The sequence below is a fragment of the Octopus sinensis genome, linkage group LG5 (assembly GCF_006345805.1).
Source record: "Octopus sinensis linkage group LG5, ASM634580v1, whole genome shotgun sequence".
Taxonomy (NCBI): domain Eukaryota; kingdom Metazoa; phylum Mollusca; class Cephalopoda; order Octopoda; family Octopodidae; genus Octopus; species Octopus sinensis.
Window position 1 is genome coordinate 35,647,251 of NC_043001.1, and position 11,129 is coordinate 35,658,379.

Here is an 11,129-nt window from a genome sequence, read left to right on the forward strand (position 1 = left end):
TACACAAACACGCAGATATGCACACACACACACACACACACACACATGAATATGCAGGGTACATACATAATACATGCACACATACACACACATACACACAAACATACATATATACATACACAGGCACAAACGCATACTGGCACGCGCACACATAATCACACATGCAACAAGATCTTGCATCAAAATCTCCCCACCAAAAAAGGAACGCAGCTTCAATAACGGATGATCAGAGTCAAAATCCATTGACACGGTCGTAAATATGGCGACGAAAAAGCTTTCTGGAATAGATAGAAGGAATAAATAAATGAGTGGAAATTGAACCCATGCCGCCAACACTTTTTTTCTGCAAAATAGGATAGCTTATCCTGTTCAGACTATATTATTAGCATTATCCTGCTTTTAAGAATTTAAAATCACTTCTTTAACTTTCTAAGACATCTCAACGCTTCTAAAGCAAACTTCGTTTGTTTATTTACGTTCATCGTAATTTGAATTTAATGTATAAAAGCGTCTCATAAAGCGAGATTTCTATATATATTAAATTTGCAGAAGAATTTGTGGTGTGGGTGGTTTAGCTTAATGGTTCAGAGCACCGCGAAGCGTAAATAGGGAGGTATGAGTTCGTGTCCCACAGCCGGCCGCCAACACTTTTTTCTGCAAAATAGGGGTAGCATATCCTGTTCAGGTTATATTATTAGCATTATCCTGCGTTTAAGAATTTAAAATCACTTCTTTAGATTCATTATTCTAAAAGTCTTTTATATGACATATTTCAAGAATCCAAAGCCATCAGATTTTAAATTGCACCGTCTCTGTGGTACTATATATTGAAATCACTATGCAAATTGGTTCCTAGTTTCCTCAAAAATGAAATGGACTTTCTATGTTAAATTGCCGAAGAAGTACGAGAAATCTTAATTTTGATGTGAACAGCCACTTTTATAGCAACAAATTTGATGTGATTTATAAAAGTAAATTTCCACATCTTGTCCGAGATTATATTTTGTCAGATTATATTTAAAAGTGATTTAAATAAAAATTGGCAAGTTTTTCTCCACGACTGTTTTCTATTTATTTTAAAATATATTTTGGAGTAACTCCCAAGATTTCAAAAATTAAATAATGACATTTACAAATCGATCATATTGACAACAGAAATGAATGAAATTGAATTTCCATTTTTAGAAACCCAGCAGAGGATAATTAAGTTATTTCAACTGGTCTGTTTTGTCAAAAATCGGATGCACACCAATATTCAGACTTCAGATGTCTAAAGAAATATCCGGTCATATGACTAGGCATAGATATACAGTAAGTTATAGATTCAGCTATACTAGATTGATGATTAGAAGAACTTTAAACTTCATTTTAGAAATATAAGTATCTAGAAGACATAGTATAAAAAACTAAAAAGCAAGGCAAAATTTTAAATCCCACCAATTCCTAATTTTGTAAGAAACTTTAAAATGAAAAGGACACAGGTAGGAGTATATCGCTTGCAGCCAGAGAGGCTTCCAGAAATCAATATATATGGCAAACCGATATCCTGTAACGCTATTGCAGTTTTCAAATCTGTATGATATTAAAGAGTGACAGATTACACTGTGTAACAAAATTTATCATTATTATTATTATTATTATTATTATTATTATTATTATTATTATTATTATTATTATTATTATTATTTGTCTTTGACCAGTAAGTGTTATTTCCTATTTGTTTCTATCTAGAAATCATGGGAAATGACAACTATTCCCTCCAAACTTCACTTTTGTAATCTGGACATCAATGTTTTGAAACTGACATATTCTCCATTACACTTCAGGCAGATTCAGCGCTGAGTTACTGAAGCAGAAATATCGTTATAGCAAATACTCTACTCAGTACCACAGATCTGCTAATCAGTTTCTTTACCTTAACCACTTGAGCTTGTCCCTTAGTGGATGACAATATATACATCTCTGATCATGAGTAGGCGTAACGGAAGAACATCATAGCCATGTGTTATGAGACATTCTTTGGGATTTGAATAAATGTATCAAAAACGAAGTTTGAAGGAGATATTAGTCATTTTTCATATTTTCTAAGGGTAAGCAAATAAGGAATAACAGTCACTCGCCAAGGACAAAATTCGTGTTGCACAGTGTTATTAGCAGTCAGAGACACGCATATAACATACGTCAAGAAAAGCATTTCTCTGTCACATCAAAGTTTGGATCTGAACTACAAGTTTCTTGACATGCAAAATCCGAAAATTACATCCATCTGTTACTACCAAGTCAAAATTTTAAGCTACCGGTTTCAAAGAATTTCATTTTTGTACTGTTATGTTTTTTTTAAAATAAAACAGCTAATTAGAAAGAGGGTTTAACGTACAAACATACATAGAAACTGGGTTTTCTTCATAACTAGAATGTTTTCTTAAAATTCTGATGAAAATCTAGTATTCAATTCAATTCAATTGAATTTTTATTGGCTCAAAAAGCAAAAGCAAGGCCATGTAGGGGGACAGGGAGTTATGTACAGGGAGGGTGGTCATACAAAGAGTTCAGGCCTTTTCTGGTCAAGAGAGACTTTGAACCGAGCGGTCGTCGGTATCTTCACTATTTCGTCCGGCAGCTTATTCCACGGATTCGCAACCGTAAAAATCTTATAATTTCAACAGACTAATTACATCATTGCTTATGCCTAATTTCCCATGAATTTGCACTTAAATGACTTCTTGGCGTTAAACTATAGGAAGATCATGAGCCAAATGCTAGCGATAATCCCATCTGGCTTAATATCTTTGTTTCCATTGATGCTGCTGCTTCAATATAATTCACTGAATTTACAAAGTTCCCATCTTTCTTCAGCTTTCTGATCTGAGGCCTATAAAATACTCCAGCTTTTATCTTTTTTACTGCTCAGACCAGCAAATGTGCTGCAGATATAGTGAAAGCATGACCTATGTTTATCCAGAGCTTTAACAAACCTCTTCATTATCCCAAGTTTGATCGAAAATGTAGGTGGGATGTTTTTACTGCAATGAAACACTGAAACTAATGTTTATTGTGGCCACTTTTTAGAGCAGCCAATGATTTTACTCTGTCTTGGCTGAATATTTAGTGCATCCATTTTGTTGCCCCAGGAGAAAGCTGACCAACTTAAAGTCCATGCATATCACCCACTAATAATTCTGGTATCTAATTTTCGCTAGCACAGCTTTCCCGATTTCGTATTTCACTGCTAGTTTTGCAGAGTGATCAATAAGAAGAGAAGCCAATATATTTCCTTTATGAAGCATAACACACTTCAAATTTATTTTTGAACTATCAATGAAAGGGCACCAATCACTTGCATAATATCTCGCTAATCCCATCCTCCGAAACAGTCCCTCAGAATTTGTGCAATAGAATAATTCATAATTTTCTGTAAAACAAAACGAAGAAATTCGGCATCCATAGTGTAATAGAAGGCGTCTTTATTTTTTTCTTCAAGAAGGCTTTTTTCTTTTAATTGAGACCCAAGAACTGCAGGTTCCTTTGATAAGTGAAATTCCCTTACCTAGTCACTGAGTTCATTTAGATCAAATAGCTGTGGATCTCACAAACTAGAGCGGATCATCTCTGGCATCTTCTGGCTCGGTTGGTACTTACTGATCTTGTAACTTGCGGAACTTTGTACTAAATTTCACCGGTAAAAAAGCATGTATTTTTCTCTAAAACCAAATAAGGAAAATTGTGAAAACTGGAGGGTTTGGGTGTCTTGAAACCTAGACGTGATGGTAAAAAATGGATACCATTTTTGGATTCAGCATATCAAGTGAAAACGTCCTGGCAATACTTGTTGGATTGTGTAGCCTTCAAATTTTCTTGTCAAATGACAGATTTACATTGGAAGAAGAAATAATACATATAGCGAAATGTGAGTTCCTTCTTGAAGTAAGAGTGATTTTATTGAACGGGGTAAAGTTAAACAAATCAGCAATGAAAAAATGCAGAGCTAATGCCAATATGAAGTGCAAATCAAAGAACTTCATTTACTGCGTAACATATAATCAATGCATTACCAAATATATCTTTCAAACAAGAACAAAATTAATGGTCTGAGACAAAGTTCTTTACACATAATGATGGATACATCTTTTATGAATAAAACATACGGTGAGTATTTTCATAATTGTTTTTTACTTGAATCTTCGAGCATATTGTTCCGCTGCAGAATATTTATCACAATGAATCTATGAACCATAGCGTTTATTTAGCGTATGGTGGTACAACATGGATGTAGATTGCTTTTTTCTATAGTGGTTCCAATGCTCCGTGGAAGGGCGTGGCTTAGTGGTTACGGTATTCGACTCATGGTCGCAAGGTCGCGAGTTGAGTTCCCGGCGATGTGCTGTGTCCTTGAAGAAGACACTTTATTTTCATGTTGCTCCGGTCCACTCAGCTAGCAAAAATGAGTAGTGTCTGTATTTCAAAGGGCCAGCTTTGTTACACTCTGTGTCACGTTAAATCCCCCTGAGAACTACGTTCAGGGTTACAGGTGTCTATGGAATGCTCAGCAACTTGCACGTTAATTTCAGGAACAGGCTGTTCCGGTTGATCGAATCAACGGGAACCCTCGTTGTCGTAACCGACGGAGGGCCAGTTAGTTCTAATGCTCCCTAAACCTTAACCAATGGGTATGCTACCGGCTTCCAGAACAGTTGCCATACCTATATGGTGCATTTTGTATGCGTGTGGCCGTGTATGATATACAAGAGTACGTTTATGATCTTGTCTAATATGTTTCCGTTAAAGTTCTGGCCTTGTGCATATACTAGAAATGCAGTTATTTCATAGTTATTTGGCTCTTCATTGTTTATAGACGTACGTTTAAATACATCAACTATCAAGAATGTAAATAGATTTGTGTTTTAAGTAGATATGTCAAACATACATCAAGTATACATAATGAATGATTTTTACGTCCTTTTAAAATATATCAATAAAACAAAAGAAAACAACACAAGGAAAAACAAGGGCAGAATGATACAAATAGATATATAAAAATTTGTAGACAAAGAGAAAAAATTCAATCTAAAATTTACCAATAGCAGTCTACGTCAAAGGGTCAAATAGCAGCTTGTGAGTGTATAAAAGTTCTACTAAAATAAAGATTCGTTGATAATCAGCTTGTAAACAGAATGGAAAAGCAAAAAAAAAAAAAAAAAAAAAAAAACTGAATGAGAAACTAACCAATGGAATTAAACTGCATGGAAAAAAAAGAAAAAATATCAATGGATATAAAAGAACTGATTCACAGAGTAAGATAATTTCTTGCCTGACAATCGATGTGACCTGAATCTTAAGTTGCGCAGAAAGTGTTCAACTTAAATGAACTTAAATTTTACAACATGGGTTGAGTACTCTTTTCTTCGCTTGAAAATGTTTCATGCAAACCTATATACAGATACACACACATACACACTAAAATACACGCATACACACACACACACACATTCATACACAAATACACACATACATACACAAACACACACACAAACACACATACAAATACACAGGCACACAGATATTACTGCTCCGTTAATGTAAAGCGCAACAAAAAAAAAATCATTTTATCCAGTGAGAGATAAATATTTAATATTTATTGTATAAATAGGAAATAGTTTAGTTTCTTGTCATTAAGACGCGTGCCTGACGGGGTTTTATATCGTGCCTTATGCCTCCAAGCAATATTTAGGTTTAGAGCACATAGTTTGAATATCAGAACGCTGGCACATGAGAAGCCGTCCTAATTTTCAAATTGAATGAAACATGGGCTCACATCCGGAGGATTGCTTGGAAATACAAGGTACGAGATAAAACCCTGTCTAACCACATGCTTTAATGGAATGAAACGGTAAGTAGGTTCCTATTTAATACAGCGTACATTAAATGAATTATATATATACTCTCTACTCTTTTACTCTTGTACTTGTTTCAGTCATTTGACTGCGGCCATGCTGGAGCACCGCATTTAATCGAGCAACTCGACCCCGGGACTTATTCTTTTGTAAGCCCAGTACTTGTTTTATCGGTCTCTATTGCCGAACCGCTAAGTAACGGGGACATAAACACACCACCATCGGTTGTCAAGCAATGCTAGGGGACAAACACAGACACACAAACAAACACACGCATATATATATACATATATTCGACGGGCTTCTTTCAGTTTCCGTCAACCAAATCCACTCACAAGGCTTTGGTCGTCCCGAGGCTATAGTAGAAGACACTTGCCCTAGGTGCCACGCAGTGGGACTGAACCCGGAACCATGTGGTTGGTAAACAAGCTACTTACCATACAGCCACTCCTGCGCCTATATATAATTATGTATATATATATATATATATATATATAATATATATTATATATATATATATATATATATATATATTATATATAATATATATATATATATATATATATATATATATATATATATATTATATATATATATATATACAAAATGGGACAAGAACGCAAAACATCCGGACAACTGAGTGATACATAAAGGGACAAAACATCCAAATAGACGATACAAGAAAAAAAAAGACAAGGACGGGTCATTCGAAGTTTTCTATCCTCAGTCAAGAACCGGATCATCCTCGCAATTTCAGCTGATTAATCTTCTCTTCCCCCTCCTTAATTCTTTTGTTCCTCTTTTTCTCTCTCTTCTCTTCCCACGTACCCGATATGCCAGATATATATATATATATATATATATACATATATATATAAATATATATAATATAAAATGGGACAAGAATGCAAATCATCCGGACAGCTAGGTGATGCAAAAAGGGACAACAAAACATCCAGATAGACGATACAAAGAAAACAAGGACGGGTCATTCGAAGCTTTCTATCCTCAGTCAATAATCGGATCATCCTCGCAAGTTCGACTGATTAATCTTGAGATTGCTCCAATCTGACCAGCCCCAAGGAAAAACTAAGCTAAGGGCATTAGGTTCCTTGGAAGAAAGCATTGATTGTATACGAAAACAAGGACGGAAAAACGGATGATGTTACACAAATATAAATACAAGATACAATAAAAATAATGATAATAACAGGACATAACAACAGGTGTCTTTCGACTTGGGACGAATTGAATTCAGCTGGCGTGTGTGGATATGAAGCCTTACGGCAGAGATACGAGTCTTTCAGAAATACAGGGAAGAATATCGATGTTACACTGACCGTAGTCAGACGCAAAAAGAGGGCTAGTATCTGGCATATCGGGTACGTGGGAGAGAAGACAGAAAAAGAGGAACAAAAGATTAAGGAGGGGGAAGAGAAGATTAATCAGCTGAAATTGCAGGATGATCCGGTTCTTGACTGAGGATAGAAAACTTCGAATGACCGTCCTTGTCTTTTTTTTTCTTGTATCGTCTATTTGGATGTTTTGTCCCTTTATGTATCACTCAGTTGTCCGGATGTTTTGCGTTCTTGTCCCATTTGTATTATATATATATATATATATATATATATATATATATATATATATATATATATATTATATATAATAATATATATATATATATATATTATATATCTATATATATATATATATATATATATATATATAATATCTATATATATATACATAATTATATATAGGCGCAGGAGTGGCTGTATGGTAAGTAGCTTGTTTACCAACACATGGTTCCGGGTTCAGTCCCACTGCGTGGCACCTAGGGCAAGTGTCTTCTACTATAGCCTCGGGGCGACCAAAGCCTTGTGAGTGGATATATAATATATATATATATATATATATATATATAGTATATATATATACATGCATATATATATGTATACATGCATGTACTTGGGGCTCCCTGCACACATATGTGAGCATATGTGTGCATATGCGTGTGAGAAAAGGAGAGATGGATGGAGATACGAACGGAAAGGATTAAAAGACATGTGCGAAAGCATACAGTGTGAAGCTACTGCGCATGTTGTATTTGTTAAAAATCACGTGTTTATATAAAACAAGATTAACTATGTAAATACAAGTATATCTGTATGTGTATTTTTCGTATGCATGCATTAAGTATAATTGCATATAAAAATATACACAAATATAAATCAAACTAACTTTTACAGATGCTGACGTCTCTTTTTGTTTTTGTTTTGGTTTTTTTGTTGTCATTTTGCTTTTGTTTTTATCACAGTTTGAAATAACCTTGTCTCTGTTTTCTCCGTGTTTTTTTTTTTTTTTTTTCCTTTTCCTTAGTTCAAAAGCTGTCTCTTGCCGTCATATCTGGTGCCACAGAACTGCAATTGTCACTGACAAATCTATTCGAACACTTTTCTACACTCGTTGCTAAGCCAAGCCATTTCGCTGCTCTGCTCTTAAACAGACGTCAGCTAAAAGATATTGGCGCCTGTCAAACATTGGTGACAGTTTCACAGAGACACTTTGACGGTTCTTGTGGAAATGATGTTGTTTTCTATACTTCCACTGCGTTTTCTTCCTTTTCTTCCTGTATACATACACTGACACAAATACAACTAGACGAGAGACACACCTATATATGTTATGTTTAGTTTACGTTTATATGTATATTATTGTATTTATGAATATACATACTTATGAAATAGGTATTCATATACATATATAGATATATATATATATATTTAATATATATATATATATATATATATATATATATATATATAATATATATATATATTATATATATATATATATGTACAAATATGTATATATGTATAATGTATCTATCTATATATGTATATATAGATAGATACATGCATATATATTATATATATATATATATAATATATAAGATGTATATATATGTATATATATGCGTATATATATATGTATATACATATGTATGCATGTATACATATATATATATGTGTGTGTATGTATACATATATATACATATATACATATATATATATATACATATATATGTATATACATATATTATATATGTGTATGTATATGTATATATATATATATATTATATATATATATATATGTATATATATATAAATACATATATATATATATGTATATATATATACATATATATATGTATGTATATACACTATGTATATTTATAAATACTTATAAATATACATGTAAATTTTTACATTTGATTTCCATATAAGTATACATATATATATATACTTTAAACGTATGTGTGTATATGTACACATATATGCATATGTGTGTGTGGAGGGGGGCGTGTGTGTAATAATTGTCATGTACGCAGGGACTCTTATGCACCATACCGGCACTCAGCGTACATAAACAGCATGTATGCATGTATATGACGTGCTAAAAAGCATACAATTTTACTGAGTACATGTATTCTAGTTTATAATAATACATCACAGATTTAATTGGCTTTTACACACATACATGCATATATACATACATACATATATACATACGGGCATGTATACATACATGCATATATACATACATGCATATATATATATATATATATATATATATATATACATGCGTCCGCACATACACACACAGGATAAGTATCTAGATACATATAATAACCGCTGTTATATAATGCATATATGTACTCACACCTTCGTATTTACTCGCATGCCTACATCCATCCATCCATCCTTACATACATACATACATACATACATACGTACGTACGTACATACATACATACATACATACATACATACATACATACATACATACATACATACATACATACATACATACATACATACATACATACATGGGAATCTGAGTTGGATAATTAAATTTGATTTCTCAACAGACGTATCTAAAACTTTTTATTCGCAAAGGAAAAAATAATATGACTTCTCATGCTGTGTGGTAAGTAGATTCCGGGTTCGGTCCCACTGCCTAGTACCTTGGGAAAGTGTCTTCTACTATAGCCTCGAGCCGACCAAAGGTTTGTGAGTGGATTTGTTAGACGGAAACTGAAAGAAGCCCGTCGTATATACGAGTATGCTTCTGCTTTGGGGTTGAGAAGAATTCTATACAATGATCTCAATTTCCAGCGATAAAAAATGATGGTCGCTCAGGAACTTCATTGATATGACTGGGAAAACTCTATGACATACTTTAAGAATATTTCTCACAACGTTCTTGCAGATGCTGTTCTCACAAACGAAGAAGCCCACTTCGTCTCCCTGACTACATTAACAAAGAAGATTTTTGCAACTGGGTGGAAAACCAATCTAAACAGATTCATAAAAAAACATCTGTACAGCGAACGCTCGAAAGAGTAGCTCTGATAATCCTCACCGATATGTGAAGAATGTATTTCTTGCTCGACAAGAACAGGGCATGCGTAAGCACATTCTAGGTCTTTAAAATGAAGAATGATACGATAAAAGAGGCAGAATCCCATAGAATCTCACACCTGTTCACATGCTGATATCAGAAAATATGGAAGAAAAGAATAAGGGTCTGACAACCAAAGATTTTGGTACTAACGTATGTATGTGTATGTGTATGTATGCATGTATGTATGTATATACGTATGTATGTATGTATGTATGTATGTATGTATGTATGTATGTATGTATGTACGCGTCCATACAGTTTTCGCCTACCAAATTCACTCACATGGGCGGCTCGGACGCGAGTTTTTTTCCCCACAAGAGATCCGGATCCCCTTTCCACATTTTTTCCATCCGCACTTTTACCATATCGGGCCCTAACAAAATCCGATAATAGGTATAGATGCAAATCGAATTACTCGTCTCCTAAAATCAGGCATAACCTTGGCAACAAAGTCAAGGTGAGCGCTGATTGGCTGTGTGCAAATGAGTTCATTACTGAGGTCCGGAACTCTCGTGGGTAAAAAAATTCGCGGCCCGAACTATAGAAGTCTCTCGCCCAAGTTGCAACGCAGAGGAGCTGAACCCGAAACCACATGCTTGTAATACGAGCTGCTTAACCACAAAGATATACCTCCGCCGAGTTTAAATTACTGAGATCAAATCGTCGCATAAACACATCCTAACTTCGTAGCCAATGGTATATACTCTTTACTCTCTTTTTACTCTTTTACTTGTTTCAGTCATTTGACTGCGGCCATGCTGGAGCACCGCC